This window comes from Schistocerca piceifrons, chromosome 2, assembly GCF_021461385.2.
Source record: "Schistocerca piceifrons isolate TAMUIC-IGC-003096 chromosome 2, iqSchPice1.1, whole genome shotgun sequence".
Taxonomy (NCBI): domain Eukaryota; kingdom Metazoa; phylum Arthropoda; class Insecta; order Orthoptera; family Acrididae; genus Schistocerca; species Schistocerca piceifrons.
The window spans coordinates 908,163,723-908,188,403 of record NC_060139.1 but is presented as its reverse complement, the minus strand read 5'-3'; the positions used below and the strand labels follow the sequence as shown (position 1 = coordinate 908,188,403).

The 24,681-nt window shown below is 42.0% G+C and overlaps 1 pseudogene; it reads left to right on the top strand.

Annotated features, from left to right (window-relative positions):
* The first annotated feature begins 1,922 nt into the window (after positions 1-1,922).
* LOC124778804 lies at positions 1,923-2,040 on the top strand (annotated as a pseudogene).
* Positions 2,041-24,681: the final 22,641 nt, after the last annotated feature.

Below are 24,681 nucleotides of genomic sequence, written 5' to 3'. Positions count from 1 at the left end.
ATAAGCAGTATGTACCTGGTCAGATGTAGCTCGAATCTTATCGACCATCCAATAGTGAATTTCTAAAGAGCGTGGTTGAACATGACGCGTACTCTTGTCAAAACTGAAAAACTGAAACTAACGCTACCCCGATGAGGAATATTCTTGGAAGACTCGACACACGTCATAGCGCGAACAGAGAACCCCTCCGCCGCCAGACAAGAAATCATAACAAAATCCGTTAGGCAAGAACGATGCGACACCGATGATACACGTACAAGACAGTACAAAAGTTCGACAAACACAGAGCTGTGGTACGAGTGGAAGTAAGAATACGCTGCTCACTCGACGTGCAAGGCGGAACAATATAATTGAGATGAAACAAATGAAAAAGAAATGGGATGGGGAAGATGAGACCCGGTCTTTGAGGCGTCTGATGTAGCCCTGTTTCAAACAATTATTTCTTTTACAATTGCATAAGATTGCATAGAAGAAAGTGTTCTTCGATTGTACAACCGAGGGGATGAATTCATACCTGAAAGGTTGCCGCTTCTTAGGCCGCCCCCTTGTTTACTGCCATCTTTGTTTACTTGGCTGCTTTTCACTGCATCTGCTGTAAAGACGGGAGCTTCCACGTTTCCTGGTAACCTGCAGAACAGAGTTATTGTTAAGAAGCTCTTCCACGTACGTCACGTCACATAAAAGATTTTGCTACTATTGTGCTTGGCAAACACTACGAAGGAATGTCTTGCATTATGTTGTAACAGTCAGCCAACAGCAGGGCCTCTGCACATGTTACGAGCGATTACTTTTTTTTGGAAGTCGAGACATAGACGCTGCTGTATCTCTATTAAAAGATTCAATCTGGCGTTCAACCAAGATCAGAATTCAACACAGATATGAAATGGTTGTGTGGATCAGTGGACAACCGCGAAGAAAGAATGATCACTGAATCAGAATGACTCAAACAGAGCAGGTAGGGTAGGCAGTTTGGAGGGAGATTAACGAGGATCTGCAGGTCAATGCTTCTGTTTGTGCTATCTACAACGCAACGTAGAAAACTCAACTGCAGCCACACATTAACATATTTAGTCACAGAAATGTTCACTAAACATAAGCCGTCTACTGTTTGTGGCATTCTGACACGAATTTACGCAACTGATGCAAACATGCGTTGTATTTGTGACGGGAAACTTGCGACAGAGAAGGTTCAAGATTTTATTTACATGCCGTTGGAATCGAAGGCATTCTTACACTTAGAAATGCGGGTTCGCAAACTTAATATTCCGATCTTCAGAAACACACAAGCACACATACACACAAACACACACAAACGCGCGCCAAAAATGCATGCACGAGACTTTATGCAATCTACAAACAAATATTTTGGTTTTCCGTGGGTAGTGCCAAGACAATGAAAGTCTTGAATACCGGGCAATTCTTTCTCAGTTTTCAGCAAATTGCACTATTATTATTAACAACGGTCAACGGTATATTCAAAATATAACATGAATAATAATCAGATTGGTTAAACCATTCCGCATAAAACGGTTACGGAACTATTGCTCCAGTTGAAGGCAGTCAGTTACATCGACAAAATGTTTATAAATTACGATTATTGTCCAATGACACAATAAATTATAAATGTAAGACTGACTAGAAACTTACTATGGCTTTACTCTATTAATGGCACACAGCTAGTTTGTTATCTGTTTCAAGCCACTGACATGCAACACAAATACTATCTCAGTTACGTTACTGATTCTGCCCATCGGTGATCGTAATGGAAATGACTATCATGGAAGCGACAGAACACGAATAACTGCATGCGCTTTGAGCTCATACGTATTTCATATGTGCTGACATATTTAATGCAAAAGCAACAAACTTAACGTAATCATTTCTTCACATTCCCAAAATACACACATCTCAAATTTTCGCAAGCCAACGGCCTTGCCGAAGTGGTTACACCGGTTCTCGTCAGATCACCGAAGTTCAGCGCTCTCGGGCTGGGCTAGTACTTGGATGGGTGACCATCCGGTCTACCGAGCGCTGTTGGCAAGCGGGGTGCACTCAGCCCTTTTGAGGCAAGCTGAGGAGCTACTTGATTGAGAAATAGCGGCTCTGGTCTCGGAAACTGACGACGGCCGGGAGAGCGGTGTGCTGACCACATGTCCCTCCATATCCGCATACAGTGACACGGCGGCCGGTCGGTGCCGTTAGGCCTTTATGGCCTGTTCGGGAGGAGTTAAGTTCAAATTTTCGCGACTTCTTCTGAGCACTATGTCGTGCTGCCAAAGTTGAATTTCTCTTACCTCTACGGCGAGAATAACTTTCTACTGAGAATTAAAAATAAAACCTTATGTTACTGAACTCTCTTGTTGAAAGCTGGAAGTTCTGAACTCGCCTTGTATGCAACTGTCGAATGGACCACCAACAAGACAAGTGTCACTAACCGACAGCTGTTTGTTTATATACGCCGATCAAAGAAGAATTATTTGCCGTGGGAAAACAATCAGAGCCGCGCGGGGTAAGGCTACTCCCGTCAGAGATTCGAGTCCTCAAAAATGGTTCAAATGGCTCTGAGCACTATGTGACTTAACATCTGGGGTCATCAGTCCACTAGAACTTAGAACTACTTAAACCTAACTAACCTAAGGACATCACACACATCCATGCCCGAGGCAGAATTCAAACCTGCGATCGTAGCGGTCGCGCGGTTCCAGACTGAAGCGCCTAGAACCGCATGGCCGCACCGGCCAGCTTCGAGACCTCCCTCGGGCATGGGTGTGTGTGTTGTCAATAGCGCAAGTTAGTTTCAGTTAGATTAAGTAGTGTATAAGCTTAGAGACCGATGACCTCAGCACTTTGGTCCCGTAAGACCTTATCACAAATTTCAAATACAATCAGAGAGTAAATAATACGTGTCGGGGAAAAACAATTTCGTAGCGATCGCGACGTAGTCGTCTAGCTCAAAATAAAACATAAACTGAAGTAATGTATTGCTTTGCACGTACCAGCATCGATTGCAGTACCCTCCGTAAATACGTATGTTTACAGTAATAATTCAACCACATTTCTCCAGCCATTAATAAGACAGTATTTATGAAGATGAATTATTCCGTATTCGAACTTGTGACTTAGACATTGTGTGATTTATGATGGCCAAATTACGTACAATGTTTCGCGTGTTGTATTTCATATCCTAGCATAAGCAATGCTTCATTTGACCCACAACTGGAAAACATTTCGAAAGATGTTACAAGACCGCTACGGTCGCAGGTTCGAATCCTGCCTCGGGCATGGATGTTTGTGATGTCCTTAGGTTAGTTAGGTTTAACTAGTTCTAAGTTCTAGGGGACTAATGACCTCAGCAGTTGAGTCCCATAGTGCTCAGAGCCATTTGAACCATTTTTTTGAAAGATGTTAATTCACCTGTACGGAACATGCATGCAATATACTGACAACGACTGTTTTGTTTAGCGAGTCGCTCTTTCATTCGCTGAAAGACATCATTTACACTACTGCCCATTAAAATTGCTACACCAAGAAGAAATGCAGATGATAAACGGGTATTCATTGGACAAATATATGATGCTAGAACTGACATGTGATTACATTTTCACGCAATTTGGGTGCATAGATCCTGAGAAATCAGTACCCAGAACAACCACTTCTGGCCGTAATACCGGCCTAGATACGCCTGGGCATTGAGTCAAACAGAGCTTGGATGGCGTGTACAGGTACAGCTGCCCACGCAGCTTCACCACGATACTACAGTTCATCAAGAGTAGTGACTGGCGTATTGTGACGAGCCAGTTGCTCGACCACCATTGACCAGACGTTTCAGTTGGTGAGAGATCTGGAGAAAGTGCTGGCCAGGGCAGCAGTCGAAAATTTACTGTATCCAGAAATACCCGTACAGGACCTGCAACATGCGGTCATGCATTATCCTGCTGAAATGTAGGGTTTCGCAGTGATCGAATGAAGGGTAGAACCACGGGTCGTAATACATCTGAAATATAACGTCCAATGTTCAAAGTGCCGTCAACGCGAACAAGAGGTGACCGAGGCGTGTAACCAATGGCACCCAATACCATCACGACGGGTGATACGCCAGTATGGCGATGACGACACACGCCTCCAATGTGCGTTCACCGCGATGTCGCCAAAGACGGATGCGACCATCATGATGCTGTAAACAGAACCTAGATTCATCCAAAAAATGACGTTTTGCCATTCGTGCACCCAGGTTCGTCGTTGAGTACACCATCGCAAGCGCTCTTGTCTGTGACGCAGCGTTAATGGTAACTGCAGCCATGGTCTCCGAGCTGATAGTCCATGCTACTGCAAACGTCGTCGAACTGTTCGTGCAGATGGTTGTTGTCTTGCAAACGTCCCCATCTGTTGACTCAGGGATCGAGATGTGGCTGCACCATCCGTTACAGCCATGCGGATAAGATTCCTGTCATCTCGGCTGCTAGTGATACGAGGCCGTTGGGATCCAGCACGGCGTTTCGTATTACCCTCCTGAACCCACCGATTCCATATTCTGCTAACAGTCATTGGATCTCGACCAACGCGAGCAGCAATGTCGCGATACGATAAACCGCAATAGGCTACAATCCGACCTTTATCAAAGTCGGAAACGTGATGGTACGCATTTCTCCTCCTTACACGAGGCATCACAACTACGTTTCACCAGGCAACGCCGGTCAACTGCTGTTTGTGTATGAGAAGTCGATTGGAAACTTTCCTCATGTCAGCACTTTGTAGGTGTCGCCACCGGCGCCAACCTTGTATGAATGCTCTGAAAAGCCAATCATTTGTATATCACAGCATCTTCTTCCTGTCGGTTAAATTTCGCGTCTGTATAACGTCACCTTCGTGGTGTAGCAATTTTAATGGCCAGTAGTGTACCTTCGTTGACGCAGTGTGGATGTCAATAACATCTGAATTGATCAGACATGAGACAGCAGCGCACTAAATCTCTACGTTGCTGCTATTCCGTTGCTGTTTTGGTCAATTTATTGAATTCATATGGTGACTGGCTTCGAGCACGTGTGCACTATAAACATTTTACCTTCAACCGGAACAAGGAACTTGACAGTGCTACCGTTTGAAATTTCCAGCTGACGTTTTTCATGCGGATGGCTAAACATGCACGCAAAAGAACTATGTATTTTACTTTTTCTGATTTGTTTACCCAATGGGACCTCAGCAAGTTGAAATGATACCATATAGAACGGTCTACTACGGGCTCATACTGATATATTGTTTATTATTCTCAAAGTACGTGCTCTGTTGCAGTTATCTGACGTCAACAAGAACGAGGACTACCCCATGTGCATGGAAAATTATCATTATATTGGTAGTAGGCTGCTATTTCAGTCTAGCCGTTTATTACCATATATTATTAATTAATTCTCTCCAGTCGATTAGTGGCGGAAAGTTGACTTAGTTCTTTGTTCCTACTACCTATTGTTGAACTAACACATTGTGATGGAAGTGCCAGATGGTGACAATTTTGTAAGTTCCACTAATCCTGATAAAGCAAACTGAATGAGATAACTTGGCTCAGAGAATATCCACAGTGGTCGGTACCAGACAGTGGGCATCCAGCCGTCCGCTTTACTAACGACTACATTATTCACTCTAAAGTTTCAAATCAAAATGTATAATTTTGCCTCAATGAGAGCAGCACTATTCGTGACGAACGTTTAGCCTACAAGAAGCAAAGTGCTTGTTTTCTCCGAGGATGGTGCCAGCCTTATACCTGTCACTTTCTGCGCCCCATCGGCAGAACCGGGTCGCACCAAGGCTAATTTAACGCCTTTCCAATTAACGGGGCCCAACGCTCGGCTGTCAATCACCAAAAACGTCTATGCGAGTTGTATTAGATTGTGTTTCAGTATTTATTTCTGTTTCCTTTCTCTGCAATCTTGTATCTTTTACTTTGGATTGTCTATATCGATTCGTCTCCCTCCCTCCTACCCCTGTGATCCTTATCTCTGAAACACTGCTCCTGTCACCCCATTCTCGGTGCGCTCCGGAACTGGAGAACTAAACTCGGCGCCTGAATCAGACTTGTGACACAGCTACCATTTAGTAGTGCAGAGCACCACTGAGTGCAGAGTGAAAGACCTATAAGTGTTCGAAACTTCTTGTACGTATGATTAATGTCATCCATAACAAAATAACAAAACGTAGTAGCATACATGTCCCTAAGTTTGGCTTAGTGAGAATGACGCAATGTCCAAAATACAGGCACGATTATCGAATGTTTTTTATTCTGAAGGGGCGAGACGTCACCGACTGAAGGATCATTTCCGTAAGTATACTGCGTAACAGAGAGCTAGTAATATCGACATATAATTGACGTAAAATTGTCATGTACAGAATATATAATTGACATAAAATTGTCATCAGCGTCAAAGCACGAGGTACTATTCTTACCTTTATGCTAAGGAAACTTAATCGTCCACACTGACATCCAAATCTCGTGCTACTGGTTTCTCCCAAGGAAAGCTAGGAAGTTCAGACTCAACTTTTCTGCAGCTGTCGATAACAGAGCAACCAAGCCAGTTGCCTAAAAGGATTACTTAGGAGTTCTTGTGTGTTATTCCACAGTGCAGTCTCACAAATTCAGCCACAACACTGCTGGCAGTTTTTGTTATACACTCACACTGCGACAGTAGCGCTCCAAGCGGACAATTAGCTACATATTCAAATAAGATAACCAAGGACCGCCAATAGTACCATTTATATTGATTTGCAACATAGTTCTTACTAAAGGCAGCGTATGCAATGCAGTAAACATCGGTGTTAACTAAAAAATTGCACCACATTTGCCTTCCTTTAGTTTTCTAAGTATCTTGGGAGGTATGACACAGCACATTGCAAGACAGTATATTAACTACTCTCTTGTAACGAACAGCTATTTGCTGAAGAATGTCGTTTTCCTTTAAGTATAAAAAAGGCTAGTAAACATCAGAAGACCTGAACTTTTGCAGAAAGACCTCGTATAACTAACCAACAACATGAGGTTTTGTTCTCTATCCTTCCAGCCAAATCAGTGAACGTGAAACACAGAAAACTTTTATGAAATGTAATACCTACATTATTCAACGTACCAAATAGGCCACCGCAACTGTAGCCGAAGAGAAAGACCACAAAGACGTGAAAAGAAAACGTAAAAGTAATAAACTGTTTCCCAACACAGAAGAATCCAATTACGCAATTGTCGCTTCCCCTGAGCTGCTAATAGCAAGAACTTCAACAGAGCCATCTTTTGAAGAAAAATTACTTACATTTACAAAATATTCGTGTACTAGAAAGTTAGAGTCCGTATATAACAATTACGTATCAAGGGAAGTGGCTATAATAATAACAGACAGCAGCAGAAATATATGCTTCTCGTGCGTGAAATATTGTGCTAATATTTGGTGCTTTTAGCGGAGTAAGCTGCTATTATACACACATTCGAAAGTATTTCTTTATGAATGAGTCGCAGATTATGTTACTGAATAAATGAGATTCAGATCTTTTACCATTATTTCACTGACATTCATGTTTCTTGATACTTTACTGGATATAATGACTATACCTTCAGTTGAGTAGGAATATAATTAAAAACAATCGTCAATCTTGCTGTTATCTTTCTTACCGCTAAGGTCTTTTTATAATTGGTTAGACTGTGGAGTTACGGTGCCACGAAGACAAAAATCCGAGAACACATAACCCGAGAACATATAACCCGTCCAAAACCAAGTTCTGGACACTGGAGCTCATGTTCGCGCTTTGTCATATTGGAAAAAAAAGCCATAAATCACGTCAAAATAGTTTTCCTCCCGTGTATCTCCTTTCTAATGCAGATTTCGCTGATGCAGGGCGAATAAATTTTGTGGAGTATAACATTTCTTACAAACTTGTATTTACAGTTTTTCTTCTCTCTCTTATACTCTCCAATGTTAGGCCTTAAAAATACATATGATTTGTAAAAACAAGTATTTTGTGTGGGTAGGTTTGATTTGTCGCAAGTAACTCGTTCCCAACGCAATTTTAAGAATTATTAACTAACAACAATGTAGCACAGCATAAAATTTCATACAAGACGTGCGTGTTTCACATTTTATGAACCCTTCCAGATAGAGCCGTATCGAGGTAATGCTATGCCCTTGTCGGAACTGCCGAAGCTGTGCCACTCACCGTACCCCCACCCCTTGCCGACTCATGAAGGTATGGTATAAAGACCAGGAAAAAGAAAAGCAGATAATTTAAATCGGAACACCACCTTAGTTTATACTTTAGTTTCCAACCGAACATACTCCAAAACAAGTTTAATACATTTAAATACTTGCGTTTTTACGAACATTACTCAACATACGAAGTTTTGCTAACAATAACAGCTAATTGTCACTAATATAAATTCTTGAGATAGTGTTGTTCGAACTGTTTGAAACTGCTGGCTAAATCGTTAGTGTGTTGTGTGACCGATCGCAGGCTATAATTTCTCGCGGCAATGCCAGCGATTTATCGCTTGTGTGTGGGACGATATATGAGTTCGTTGTCGACAGAACTGCTTGTGCCAGAACATAGGATACACAACAGCCTAAGGGGTTATGTATAAATGACGCTCACTACTATAAATTACTTTATCACCGACATGAAACACAGCGTTGACCTAGACGACTGTAGGGGCAGGGCTATACATGACTTGATTACCTATGTTGGCAGCAAAATAAATCAACACATTAGCAGCTCGAATTCGAGCAACCTCCCCGCAGTTTGGTACTACGGAGACAAGAAGCCAAGAAAATATGAGAGCACTGTTCTGGAATTGAGGAGATGAACTGAGCTGACACACGGCTGGAGTGGCCGTGCGGTTCTAGGCGCTACAGTCTGGAACCGAGCGACCGCTACGGTCACAGGTTCGAATCCTGCCTCGGCCGTGGATGTGTGTGATGTCCTTATGTTAGTTCTAGGCGACTGATGATCTCAAGAGTTAAGTCGCCATTTGAACCATTTGAGCTGACACAAAGACGATAAAGCAGACCCGTCTTATTTAATGATACCTAAAAAGCAGAAAAAACCGTTTCAAAACACATTTCACCCAATGAATAAGACCTATGATATAAAACGCAAATTAGTGTCCTGTCAGAAACAGAAGTTAACGCCTGAAATCCATCCATAAACCGTTATAAATTCTTATAAAATATATTATTTCTTACGATAAATCCATGGAATACCTGTGTTTCAAGATACCATAATGATGATGTACTAAACTTGCCGAGCGAATACAGTAAGCACCTGGCATGGCAGCTTCGTAGGAGCATTTATAATTTACAGTATATCTCTCTTCATCTAACTATAGGATGTTCAAAATTAATGTTTATCCAACGCAAACTGCCGAAGAAACGTCGTAAAACAAAATATGGGCGACTGGTTTACAAAATTAAATTATCCTGAATATAGCTGTTGTGTCGAAGATTTCTGAATTCATTAAACATACATGAATGAGAATTAATGTATGCGTCCGTAAAGATCAGTTGCAAGCGATATACATCGAGCGCGCGACTATCGTGACAGGAGTTATCGATTAGTTATTGCTTTTGTTTACGGTGATGATAACAGAACATTTTGTATATCTTGGTAAATAAAACGACCGACGTTGATTTCCCGTTTCAGCGATATCGTACGAAATGTCAGAAACTAACTACATTCTGGAAGAACATATGGTTCTGCAGATGTAAACTGCCGACACAGCGTACACAACACACGGAATTGTCGATGATGATCTTGATGTCGAGTAAGGTAAGTTAAATTACTGTCATCTTTTGGCGTTTTTGTTGTCAACGGTGTGAACAAAGTCTATACCTGCCGTCAAAACTGTCGCGCGCTCGATATACATCTTCTGCAAGTCATCGTGGAAATTACCTTGCAATCGATTTGACGCCTGTGTTTTGGCGTCCTATGTTTGGTAGAAATCAGATGCTAGTTGGCGGCTTACCAAAGACTGCCGTCCTTGCTCCGTGCTCTTACTGACTCTCGTGGTTTTTTACGATGTTGCTGAATAAGGACAAGAACGTTGGTGTCGCTCGCCATTCGACTCGTTTCAAACTGTTTCTAAGTAACGTCACGGGGTGATGAAGTGAGCCCTGTATTGTTGAAAACTCCGTCGCGTTGCGATTTGTGTCATTTACTTACTGTAAGATGGTATGCGGACAATAATCACCGTAATTTCAAGAAACCATCCAGCGATAATAACGGACGTAAATGGACTGTGGCGTCCGAGGCAATGCCGGCGAGAATAAGATGCCCTTGACAACAAAGGGGAAAGAAATAAGGAGACATTAAATAGGAAGGAAAAAATAGATAAAAGCAGTAAAATCGACCAGGCGAGACAAATCTTTCGCTGTCAAAGCAACCAGAGTTATTTATTTGTTTTTGTTTTATTTTACACGTCTAATTCCATAGAACCAAACTGAGGAGCAAATCTCCATGGTCACTGAGCGAGTCAGTAAATGAAATTAACATCGAAGACGTTAATAACTGCAACATAAAATTTACACGAATAGTTTGCAGGTGACAATCTCCTGTATAACTGTTTGCTAGAAACTACGCAAACTGAATTTTATTGTGATTTAACATAAATTCGTCCTCCTCCCTCCCCATCCTCACCCCCGCCCCCCTCTACGATTTAACCGTACCGTAATCGGACTCGACGACATAGCAATTCTCATTACTATGAAGAATGACCAATTGCTATCTGTCCTTGAAGTATGAGAGGAACCCATTGTGAGCTGTTTCTCGTGTTCCACAATGGTCTAACTTCTGCAGTTGTATTTTGTGATTAACACAATCAAACGCTTTAGTTATATCAAAGGAGACGGCTAGTGTTCGCAACATATAATCCGTCCAATATCTCGCAGAGAAAAAGAGGATGTAGAATTTTCAGTTGTTAAACCACCTCTAAAACTAGACTGTACGTTTGACAGCAAACTATGTGAACTGCCAAATGATCAATTACTCGTATATACACAGCCTTTTCAATACCTTTATCAAATGCCGAAGGCAAAACAATAAGCCTAAAATCGTCTACAGTATCTGTTGCTCCTTTTTCATGAAGCTGTTGCACTATTATTTTAATCATTCTGAAAACTGACCATTTCTAAGCGAAAAATTACAAAAATGGCTAAATACTGGACAAACATGTGCAGTACAGTGCTTAAGTAGTCTGCTAGGTACCCCGTCAGATCTATGAGACGCCGTAATGTTCAGTGATTTAATTATTGTCTCGGTTTTCCCCTAGTCAGTTTCACGGAGGTGTATTTCAAATAGCAGTCTTGGAAAGCCATTTTCTAGTAGTTATGTGATACCTTGTAGAATTTAAGTTTTATTTAATTCACCTGCTATATTCAGAAAGTGGTTGTTAAATGCTGTACAAATATCACAACAGAATAATTTTGGCTACGCACTGACTTTACATCCTCGATTTTGTGCTGCTGATCAGACTCTTCTTTCACTACTGACCATATAGTTTTATTTTATCCTGAGAATTAGATATTCTGTTTGCATGCCACATGTTTTTGTCTTCCTAATAACATTTTAAGAACCTTACAGTACTGTCTGTAAAGGACTACTTGCGCTAGATTGTGACTACGTATAACGTTATGTAATTCCCACTTTGTTCTACGTGATATTGTACTTTTGTTGGAAATAATACAGCTTGCATCAGCTGATATGAATGTAGGAGATCTTCCAACATTCTTTTTCTTATATAATTACTTAGACTTTTAGCTGCAGTTCAAAGCAATATGTATAAAATTAGTACTGAAGTCACCACAGGCAGCTTATTTTTGATATGATCTATAAAGTGAACCAAGAATACTCTCTAGCTTGAACAGAAATGTCCAGAAATTAGAGTTAGGGATCCTATAAACAACTATAATTAAAAGGTTGGTTTCACTAAATTCAACTGCTCCTGCATGATTGGTTGTTTGGTTTGGAGGAAGGGAGGAAACAGTGAAGTCATAGGTCCCGTCGGATTAGGGAAGGATGGGAAAGGAAAGCTTCCGTGCTCTTTTAAAGGAGCCATCCCGGCATTTGCCTGAAGCGATTTAGGAAAAATCACGGGAAAGCTAAATCAGGATGGCTGGACGCGGGTTTGAACCGTCGTCGTCCCGAACGCGAGTCCAGTGTGCTAACCACTGCGCCACGTCGCTCGGTCTCCTGCATGGCGTTGAAAGGCCTCTTCAGTGTAGTGCTTTCATATATCAGTAGACTCATATGGAAAAGCGTTTTACTCGTACTTGGTCACTCCCCCACTCCACAAAGAGCTCCTTGAAAAACAGCCAGCTAATCTGTGTCGTGGTAAAGAAAGCCTCTGAACTCTCACATTATTTAAGTAGTGCACTGATGTATCAGTAATATCAGATTCAACGTCTATAAATAGTTCACTAACTTTATCTCCAGTACCTCTCATATTTTGATGAAATATACCAATTCCTTCATTACCAAGGTACCTGACCTTTCATGAAGGTGAATCCTATATTAGAGTGACTTACATTAAGTAGGGATACCCAAAAAAGGTGCAGCTTTAAAATCAACTATTACAGGAATTTTTCAATGAGTGACTGTCTCCACCCCTCCCTGCTAAAGTGTCACCTATAAGCTTTGTCAGTCTCCTCTTTCCGTGCCTAATATAGTGTAGGTCACGTCTAGTGAAATCCGATCTATCGACAGACTCAACTGCCACCATTACCTTAGAAATCATTCAGCTATTAAGAAATGAGATTCATTTATCTTCTTCATTCAGGTCAAAAAGCAATCTCGAACAATTGTTGATAGAATATATACAACGAAAGGGACAAGAAGTGAGCAAGATTTTTTTTTTCCAAGACTATGACAGAGCATTCATTATGAATGGTGTCAACTGTGAGGTGTATAAAGAAAAGGCGCTGTACAGCTTAAGAAGTCGAGCAGAAAGCAGCACGCCGTGCGGTGAGAGGGCCATGCCACGAATAGCGCGGCCCCTCCCGCCGGAGGTTCGAGTCCTCCTTCGGGCGTAGATGTGTGTACGGCCCTTAGCGTAAGTTAGTTTAAATAGTGTGTAAGTCTAGGGACCGATGACCTCAGCAGCTTGGTCCCTTAAGAATTCACACACATTTGTACATTTTAGAAAGCAGGACCGTTTTCTGAAACAGTTGGGAATATCTACAACTTTTTTGTCTAATTGTGCAAGCGTGGTGAGAAAACAATGTGTGAGCGGCGTTTCGTTGAGTTGGCAATAGTGTGGACATCCAGGAGGCATACAGGAGAAGATGGTGCTCATAATGGGTACTTGCCCTGCGGCCCTTAAGACCGAACGGTTCAAATGACTCTGAGCACTATGGGACTTAACATCTGAGGTCATCAGTCCCCTAGAACTTAGAACTACTTAAACCTAATTAACCTAAGGACATCACACAGATCCATGCCCGAGGCAGGATTCGAACCTGCGACCGTAGCGGTCACGCGGTTCCAGACTGAAGCGCCTAGAACCGCTCGGCCACGCCGGCCGGCCTCAAGACCGTACGTTGCATCCCTGTAGCAGGTGCAAAGATTTTGAAGTGGTTGTGTTTTTCACTAGCAGAATTGTTGGGACACCCCCTACCCCCAGCGTAGTGTTACTGTAAGTTTTTGTTTCCACATTTCCGTTTTTATAAAAGGCCACACAGCGGTAAGAAACTGTACTAGTATTTTAGCAATGATAATAATAGTAATTAATTATTTTTGTTATTGTTGAATGTTCCACGGATCATTTTACTCGATAGATCGTAATGTTGTGGGACGATTCATTTCACATTCACATCATAAATTAATTTGTACACACTATTGCATTTCGAACATTTCTAAGATTTTTTGCCTTTTTTTTAATTACAAAAAGAAAAGAGATTTACAGATGTGAGTTAGTAATTCCTACCCACCAACTTGTACGCATTACAGTAACAGAAATTCTTCTGCGGAATAGAAGGAGTTGCCAAGGAGAAACTTCCGCAGTTTCTTTTTAAAATTTTACGTTGCCGAGTGTCAGACATTTTATGTCACTGGGTAAGCGATCAAAAATTTTTGTTGTAGCATTGTGCACCCCTTTTCGTGCTGAAGACAGTCTTAATGTGGAGTAATGAATGTCATTTTTTCTTCTGGTATTGTAATTATGTACATCATTGTTTCTTTTGAACTGTTGTGGATTACCTACAACAAACTCATGAGGGAATAAATATACTGTGCAGCAGTGGTCAGAATGCCCCACTCCTGAAACAGATCTGCAAGATGATCGTGGGTGACACCGCATATTATTTTTACAGCATTTTTTTGCGCAATGAAGACTTTCTCTCTTAAAGATGAGTTACCATTGAATGTAACGTCGTAGTATTAGTAGTAGTAGCAGTAGTAGTAATAGTAATTAAAAATTGTGCAGGACCAAGAGGAGATAAATAGAACCTCCTTATTTTATCCATCAGAGTTGCTGAAAATGGCTTGAAAAACGTATCGGACTAGTAGATTCTCAAGATATCTCTCTGTGAATGCAAAACTGACGCTGAAGGAAGAGCTGAATGTGGTCTGAATAAAATAGACGAGAATGAATGCATTAATAATGATCATGTTGAAAATCTTGTATAGCTGATGAAGTGATAATCTGGGAAATGAACGTAATGTTACACCCCAGTAATGGAGTACTACTAGAGTAGGGAGCTGTTGTGTTCGTCCCAGGGAGAACGACGGAAAGAGAACGGTTAAGAGCGCGAAAAATGTAACACGTTTATTTGCAGCATTCGTAAAGAATCTTTAAGCCATGACGGATGTAAATTACCTGCGAAAACTGATTTCATTATTCACTGAATTTTAACAATAATTTCATAGCAATAAAAAGTGAATTTCCGCCATTGGAATAAATATTTAATTAGTTTGACAGTTGAAGTATACTGTTCACCTCCCCCATTGTAGTGTTCATGGATAATGTGCATTCTTGTAGTACTGCACGGTTTAACGGTCTGCGAATAGCTTAATCGCTGAATGATTTCCAAAACAGTGGTGTCATTTGTGTCTGTCTACTGATTAACAAATCCAGTAGTCTAACGAAGAACACAACGGTCTGTAATTCCAAGTCCTTGGGTCTAATCTCCTGACGATTTTATCGAGCGCATCAGAGTTTGCTCAGTGGTCGCCTCAGAACATATCACTGACCAAAATTTGAGACCGTCGAATTGAAAAGTAGCAGTCTTTTGTAAATATTTCATGCTTTATTGGATCCATCTTCTCTTTCAGTGCCAAAATATTTTGAAGATACAGATGTGCACATTTGGCTTAGCTGAAGTGAACAGCTGGTATCATTTTGCGGACTGTTCAAGACGGATCTCCCAGTTTCCAGCACGCTCTGCTTCAATATACACTCAGTGATTGTAGTTACCCGGACCTACTGAACCCACAGCTGGGAAGTAGAACCGTTTTCTCAAAAAAAAATTGTACATCAATCAGTTTAGATTGAACTGCCTCAAAAACCTTATTGTCATGAGAACTGAGTATCACATTCTCATCTTCGCTTCAAAGTATTTGTTCTATAGAGTTACGTTCTTCATCACTAAAGTAGAGTGTGTCGAAAATCAAGCACGCCAAAGCTCGACATGACAACATATTACCTCTTAAAGAGTCCTTGAGTACCCATTACCTGAAAGGGTTTTTTCAGTGCTATTTCTGCTTTGTTGCTCATAGATCTTTCAAACCGTTTTCAGTCTTGATAAACCCAGTGCATGCTATAAACGGCATCGGCAGAAGAAATCCTCCAAGTCTAACAATTGCATTTCTTAAGTCTGAGAACATCGTAGTTCCTTGCTGGTCAGACTATACAAAGACAGTTAGTTGGTTGCGAGAGCGGCTTTTTCAGTAGCTGTTTCTGAAGAGATCAGCACCGTTTCGTGAGTGTGTGCGACGTTGAGGAATTGCAGAATACCTTTGACATTTCGTAAGTGTCGTCTCATGCTACCTGCTCCATAAATCCATTCAGTCTCGGGCGTGCAGAAAATTTAAAACATTTTTCATACAGACAAACAATCTTAGCTGGTGACCGTAAAAACCTTCAGGATGGATATGTACAACGTTATAAACTCGGATTTTCTGAAAACCGCTATTCTGCACTCTATGATGGCATTTCAACGGAACAGAACCAAATTTTCCCAGGGTTTGCTTGATTATAAACGCTGAGCAAACTCTTTGTCTCGATCGGGCTCTATGATTGTTACTGGTGCCACAGCTGAAGTCCCTTCCTTTGCATGAAACGTTCCATATCCACCCAAAATATCTACATTACGGCAGCATCGTGAAATACGAATTACTTAAAAGCGATGTCTTTAACTGGAATTTCCGGATGAAGAATGGCAATATGCCTGTTTGTAGGAACATGAAAATCCAATGGCTGAGAGAACATAATGAGCTTTTTCGAACAATTTTTTTTTTTTACATATAGGCACCTACACAACGAAGAAGTGATGGAACAAAATCTCGTGATCGTGTTGCTGCATTCAGCAATCCATTTCCTTTTCCATCCTCCTGCACTGTCGTGTTTGCCTTTTGCTATTAATCTCTTGTAAAACTCTGATTGTATACCTGGCATCACCGAGTTCACACCTTAAAGAAAGGTCATCTGATGGGATCCACATTACTAAATCTTTCAAGATTGCAGATATGTAAGAAAATTGAAAAATTATAACAATACTGAATTCCCTTCCTACTTACATGCTATAGGTCCCTATCTCTCATGCCTGCACTATTATAAGATTCTTGATCAGCCCCGCGTGTTGAGTGCCAGGTGTAAAACTAAGTAAATTACCACACGCACTTAAATATTTCATTTTTCCTAATGAACTTGCTTGCTCAACAATTTAAGATTAAATTATTCACCGCGGAATTGTCATAAAACCCAGAAATTGAGAATCACTATCACAAAGCAAAACAACATTTATACATCACTTACTATTGCACATTACCTACCTAAATAAATTTCGTTCCCCCAAAATATTAATATTACTTTACGTCTAGCTGCAAAAGAGGGTTGTTCATCTGATATGAAACCATTAATCATAAATATAGGACATTTCCCACACTCAAATCGAGCATCGCTCGACCCATCTCAGAAAACCGTCCTCTCTCGTCCAAGTCTCCAGCAGCAGTTTTTTCGACTCGGACCCACGCCACTGTTCTGCTCGCCTGACCGCTCATGGTGGGGGCGGCTACCAACCAATCATCAGCCTCAGAATTTATCCGGTTTAAAGTTGCCGGTCAAACCTCCCTTCTACACAATGGGGAAAGAGCCCGCGCTTTGCCTCCCAAAGACTGAAACGTAAGTTTTGCAGACTATCCAACCTTCCTACACCTCGCTACAACCAAAATCTGAAGTTTCAGAGCTTCCATAATCGCTGCCTATCGACTACTTGTTCCCTATCGTACACCCACAATGTCGTTCGATCCTTATTCTCCCCCAAACATTCTTCCTGCAATTATTTTCATATATTCATTTCTTTCTCCCTCCTCCTGTGGACTCAATAGGATAAGGAAATATAGGAAACAGTGGGCATTCTTAACCTATTCAACCAATAAAAACAGTTCGATTCCGCTGGTCATTCTTTTATAACGTGGTGTTGTTTTGCAGACACTGACAGTAAGTCTGTGCTAAGTAAATTAAGTGACATAATTACGATCAAAAAATTATATTATTACTATCAGACTCGTGTTTTCAGAAGAACACGACGATCCATTGAATTAAATATAGCTACGTTATTAGAAATATAAGTGAGAGTTGCCATTGCCAAAGACAATGGCCATCTCTCAAGATTGTACACGCTAGGGTGACAAAAGTCATGGAATATACGGCTGTAGTATCGCACACAGAAAGTATAAAAGAGCAGTGCATTGGTGGAGCTGTCATTTGTACTCATGTGATTCACGTGAAATGTTTCCGACGTGATTATGGACACACGACGGGAATTAACAGAATCTGAAAACGTGGAATGATAGTTCGAGCTAGACGCATGGGACTTTCCATTTCGCAAATCTTTAGGGATTTCAATATTCCGAGTCCACAACGTCAAACGTCTGCCGAGAATACCAAATTTTAGGCATTACCTCTCAGCACGGATAACGTAGTGGTCGATGGCCTTCACTTAACGACGGAGAGCAGCGTCGTTCGCGTAGAGTTGTCGGTGCTAACAGACAAGAAGTCTATGTAGGACGTACGACGAAAGTATCCGTTACGACAGTTATCTGTAATGTAGCGTCAATGGGCCATTCCAGCAGAGAACCAAGGCGAGTGCCTTTGCTAACTACACAGCAGCGCCACTCGTAGGCATGGGAACATATTGATTGGACTCTAGACGACTGGAAAACCGTGGCCTGGTCAGAGGAGTTCCGATTTCAGCTGGTAAGAGCTGATGGTACAATTAGTGTGTGGCGCAGACCCCACAAAGCCGTGGGCATAAGTTGTCAACAAGGCACTGTGCGACCTGGTAGTGGTTCCACGATGGTGTAGGCTGTGTTTACATGGAATGAACTGGGTCCTCTCGTCCAACTGAGCCGATCACTAACTGGAAATGGTTTTTTTTCTTTATTGTGTGACTTGTAGCATATATTATGTCACAGTAGGAGATTATGTAGAGAATTGGAGGATAGCAATAATGGTCTAGTCGGAGTTGACATATGTCCATCTACAGCGTCAGGACATTTACTGATGAAGGCAATAAAGCCGAAATAAAGTTATATACTAAAATAAAATATCAAGCAGTCCACTGTCTTCTAATTCTCTGGAAATAGTTGTTGGGCTACTTGGAGATCTTTTGTAGCCATGCATGGACTTCATGTTCCCAAGCAATGATGGAATATTTATGGATGACAATGCAGCATGTCCCCGGGCCACAATTAGTTTGAAGAACATTCTGGACAATTCGAGCAAATGATTTGGCCACCAAGATCGCCCGACATTAGTCCCATCGAACATTTATGGGGCATTAACAAGAGATCAGTTCGTGCACAAAATCCTACACTGGCTACAATCGCGCAATTATAGACGGCTATAGAGGCAGCATGACTCAACATTCCTGCAGGGGACTTCTAACGACTTGAGTCCAGTCTATGCCACGTCGTCGAGTTGCCGCACTACACTAGACAAAAAGAGATCTGACACGATATTAGGAGGCATCCCATAAATTTTCTCACCTCAGCGTACACTGAACTTTCCTGTATATTTTTATCTTTTGTAGCACAATTCCTTCAGATTGGTAGACAGTTTCAGCAGATGTAGTAGACGTATACAGGGTGAGTCACCTAACGTTACCGCTGGATATATTTCGTAAACCACATCAAATACTGACGAACCGATTCCACAGACCGAACGTGAGGAGAGGGGCTAGTGTAATTGTTTAATACAAACCATACAAAAGTGCACGGAAGTATGTTTTTTAACACAAACCTACGTTATTTTAAATGGAACCACGTTAGCACATCTGAACATATAAACAAATACGTAATCAGTGCCGTTTGTTGCATTGTAAAATGTTAATTACATCCGGGGATGCTGTAACCTAAAGTTGACGCTTGAAACCTCCGACGTTCAGTTCCGTGTTGTAACAAACACGGGCCACGGTCGGCGAGCAGCATCTGCAGGGACATGTTTACGATGACGACCGTGTTTACGAGTGTGGCTGTAGTGCACTGTTGTGGTTTGGTCTAGCTGTCGCAGTGTCCGTATGTAGCGCTTGCTGCTATTGCTATTCTGCATTCGTCTCCGCACGCAGAACAAACTGTAGTACACCGTGTTACCAGACGTCTGTGATAGTGTAGTGTTGTAGGAACTGTGACCAAGGTGTATTCGAACTCTGAAAAGGCGGAGATGATACTCATCTCTGGCGAGTGTCGACGAAATGCAGCTGAAGCCTGCAGGGTGTATGCAGAACGGCACCCGGACAGAGAGCATCCAACGTGCCGCACATTGCAAAACATCTACCGCCAACTGTATGCAACAGGTATGGTCGTAGCACGCAAACGGGTCCGTAACAGGCCCGTCACATGAGAAGCGGGTGCAGTTGGTGTGTTAGCTGCTGTTGCCATGAACCCACACATGAGTACACGGGCCATTGCGAGAGCCGGTGAACTGAGTCAAAGTAGTGTCATGCGCATACTGCATCGTCACCGCTTTCACCCGTTTCATGTGTCGCTACATCAGCAATTACATGGTGATGACTTTAATCACCGAGTGCAATTCTGTCAATGGGCATTAACAGAGAATGCGTTGCAGTTCCACCCGTTTACCGATGAAGCGGGTTTCACAAACCACGGGGCAATGAATCTACGGAACATGAATTACTGGTCCGTGGACAATCCTCGCTAGCTCAGACAGGTAGAGCGACAGCGACCGTGGACTGTAAATGTATGGTGCTGAATCATTGGCGACCAACTCATTGGTCCTCACTTCATTGCAGGAGCCCAAACAGCTGCAACATACATCGCGTTTCTACAGAATGATCTGCCAACGTTGCTCGAAAATGTCCCACTGGAAACGCGTCGACGTATGTGGTATCAGCATGATGGTGCACCTGCACATTCCGCAATTAACACTAGGCTGACCCTTGACAGGATGTTCGACGGGCGTTTCATAGGACGTGGAGGACGCATAAATTGGCCAGCCCGTTCGCCTGATCTTTCACCTCTGGACTTCTTTCTGCGGGGTACGTTAAAGGAGAATGTGTACCGTGATGTACCTACAACCCCAGAAGATATGAAACAACGTATTGTGGCAGCCTGCGGCGACATTACACCAGATGTAATGCGGCGCGAACGACATTCATTACGCCAGAGATTGCAGTTGTGTGCAGCAAATGATGGCCACCACATTGAACATCTATTGGCCTGACATGTCGGGACACACACTATTCCACTCCGTAATTGAAAACGGAAACCACGTGTGTACGTGTACCTCACCCCTGACGGTAATGTACATATGCGTCAGTGAAAAAGACCAATAAAAAGGTGTTAGCATGTGGACGTAATGTGCTGTTCCAGTCTCTTCTGTACCTAGGGTCCATCACCGTTCCCTTTGGATCCCTACGTAATTTGGTGCTCTCCGATACACACGATCGAACAGCGGAGGAGTGGTACTCAAGCGTCAACTTTAGGTTACGATATCTCCGAATGTAATAACATTTTACAATGCAACAAACGGCACTGATTACGTATTTGTTTATATGTTCAGATGTGCTAACAAAACTAACTGGGTTCCATTTAAAAAAACGTAGGTTTGTGTTAAAAAACATACTTCCGTGCATTTTTTTTATGGCTTGTATTAACCAATTACACTAGCCCCTCTCCTCACGTTCGGTCTGTGGAATCGATTCGTGAGTATTTGATTTGGTTTACGAAATATATCCAGCGGTAATGTTAGGTGACTCACCCTGTATATTGAAAGATTCCTTGTAGGTTTATCGTTTGCAAAAGCCTGCATACAAGAGCTGTGATGTTAAAATAGTGATTTAATTGCATGCGTGTTTAATTTTGTACATACAGGGTGATTACAATTAAAGTTAGACGTTCAAACCGATGTAAAAATAACACGACTGGTCAGAATGACGTCAAATTGCAACGGAATATTATCGGAGAAGGGGGAAAACGTATGGCGGAAGAAAAATAAATAGTTATAAAATGTAGCAATAGAGGGCGCTGTAAGCATTATAATTTAATACTGGTCGACTGAAAACGACAAATTAATCATACAACAATGCCTAAGGTGTACGTTTGACGTTAAACAAACTGTACTACGCAGTGTGCACGGGCGTACAAATGTGATACTGTTAGTTACATAAGCCCATCCACCACAGCGAGATCATATCATATCGAATGCGAAAAATCGGTTTTTAATTATCCTAAGGCCTAAAACCGCATGAAAAGCATCGCTCACATCCGTTTTTAATTGTCCTGAGGTCAAAATCCGCATAAAAAACATCAATCAAAATCAAATCGGATTTTTAATTTCCATGTGACTGGCGCAAAACTTGTTCAATATGCTGTCCACCGTTTTCTTCAACAAGTTGAAATCGTGAAACAGTTTGTTCCACAACTGATCAAAGTGCTCCCTGGGTCACGTTCAGAATGTGTTGCGCAATGCGTGTCTTCAATGCAGCTAAGTTTGCAATCGGAACATTGAACACAACATCTTTGAGATAACCCCACAGCCAGAAGTCACGCGGATTAAGGTCTGGTGATCGGGACGGCCGGGCTGTAGGGAAATGGCGGGTGATAATTGTAGATTATCCGAAATGGCGCTTCAGCAGCTGCTTAACTGGATTTGCAATGTGCGGAGGTGTGCCATGTTGCATAAAAATGATCCCATCCACACATTCAGGCTGCTGGAGAGCTGGAATTACTTGGTTACGCAAAAGACACTCACAGTGCTTACCAGTTGCGGTACAGGTAACAGGACCAGAAGCAACTGTCCCTTCGAAAAAATATGGCCCTATGATTTTTGATGCCATAAACCCGCACCACACAGTGACTTTTCAGGATGAAGTGGTACTGGCTGATTTGCGTGTGGATTTTTCGTTGCCCATATTCGACAATTCTGCGTATTGACATATCCTGTCAGAATGAAGTGGGATTCGTCTGTCCACAAAATCTTCCACGGCCAATCATTGGCCACTTCCATGTGAGAAAGAAATTCTAAAGCAGAGGTCTCTCTTGCTAGCAGGTTAACAGGAAGCAATCGTGCACAAGTGTAATTTCGAATGAATAGCAAAGAGGGATGTTTCGTGGGATTTTACGCACCATGCTGATAGGTATGTCCAATGTTCGGGCAACTCTCTGTGCACACAACCACTCGTCCTCTCCTGCTTTCCTATAGCCTCTGCTTCCACTGACGTCGAATCAATTCGTTACCTCCCTCTACCAGATTGCACACCAAAAGAACCCATCTTTTCGAATTTCCGAATCATTTTCTCCAGTCCCACGGCAGTCATCGGACCAATGCCTTTTTTCAAACCCTTAAGCGTCCGGAACTTCTGCAGAGCGACATGTGCACAGTCATCATTCTTGTTACAGCTTTGCAAGCAGAGCGCTATCCTGCAGTGAGACAATCATGGCGAACGTCGCAGACGCGAAAAGAGGAAAAGCCGTGTACACGGCGTGCTTATACCAACTTCAATAGGTCGTGCCTATGACAGGTGTTTTCATTTACGTATTCTGACACATTCAGCACCATCTATTGATCAATTTTCACACTTTTTTGCCATACGTTTTCCCCCTTCTCCGATAATATTCATTCTGACCAGTCATGTTATTTCTACAGCATTTTGAAAGTTTAGCTTAAATTATAATCAACCTGTATATTCCTCAAATTTTAATCTTCTACATCTGACCATTGCTTGACTCCTGAGAGTCTGTCGTCCTCAATTTCACCTTTAATTGCACCTTATATAGCCGCTCTTTTGAGTTAGTCTTATTTAGTGCTTCTTTATCCCTAACAAATGTACCGCGGCCCATACCACAATACTAAGCAGGTATGTTGAGATCAGTTCAGTGCTGAATGTCTGAATGATTCTTGTAAACCATATCTACGAGAACATTTTCTGAGTTTCCAGAAAAGCGATCGTCCATAATAGGTGAAGAGTGCACCCCTCTTCGATTAATACATCACAAGACTTTATTTCATAGTACCTGCTGATTACGATCATAAAAACAGTAAAAGCCTCCCTCGACGACTACATACAGTCGACCCTCAGTTCTAGCTTTCCAGCAGATATTCGATAGTTATAAAAACAAAACCCCTGCCGAGAATCAGGAATATATTACGAAAATGCAACATGTTTCAGCGCAGTAAGCTGCTATCAGGTACGTGCTCCGGATGCTACGTAGGTAATTAGTGTTTTCGATGAGTAGCTATCACATGGGAGGATATCATTCAAAGCCCGCAAACTGTCAACTCGACATATTTTCGCAGTCTCGCTGCCATACGAACGCACGTTACGGTACAAAAGAGCATGGCGAATAGTCCTAGTCGAGACACGACGCGCACATTTTCGGGAAAGTTAGCAGGTGTGGTCCACACTAACACACCTGCACAGCAACACAAATGTCTCGATGGCCAATGAATGGTCATTTTCCTCAATTACAATGGCTAGACATAAGGAAATAACCTTAAACAGTACAGTATTTTGCAGTATTGAAGACACCTCAATTTTCTCCATTTTTCAATATCCGAAGTAAAACCCGTGACTCAGCGAGAGCTCTGGCTTGTTAATGCTCTTCAGGAATGTTGACTTACCGATTCTCGTCTCCCTTCTTAGGGGTACCTTATGCCTTTCAGGCTATACGCGTTACGGAGTGTTCAGCATACGATCGGTATCAAATAACAAAATACGCTACCTAATTCGCAGATTTGTCCATTTGGAGACATGAAGTAACTGTAGGTTACTAAAAATTTGTCTTATAAAGCACCCAATGGCTACTAAACCGATTCGTATGCCAATAGCATTCGTGGAACCAGAGCTTTACTAAAGAAGCAATAATGGCGCCCTTAATAGTATGCTGCTACACTGAAGAAATTTTCGAGTGATATAGTGTCCTATCAGCAGAATCTAAACTAGCTGTAATAGAGATTTCTCAAAGGGGAAGGGCACGACGTTGGGA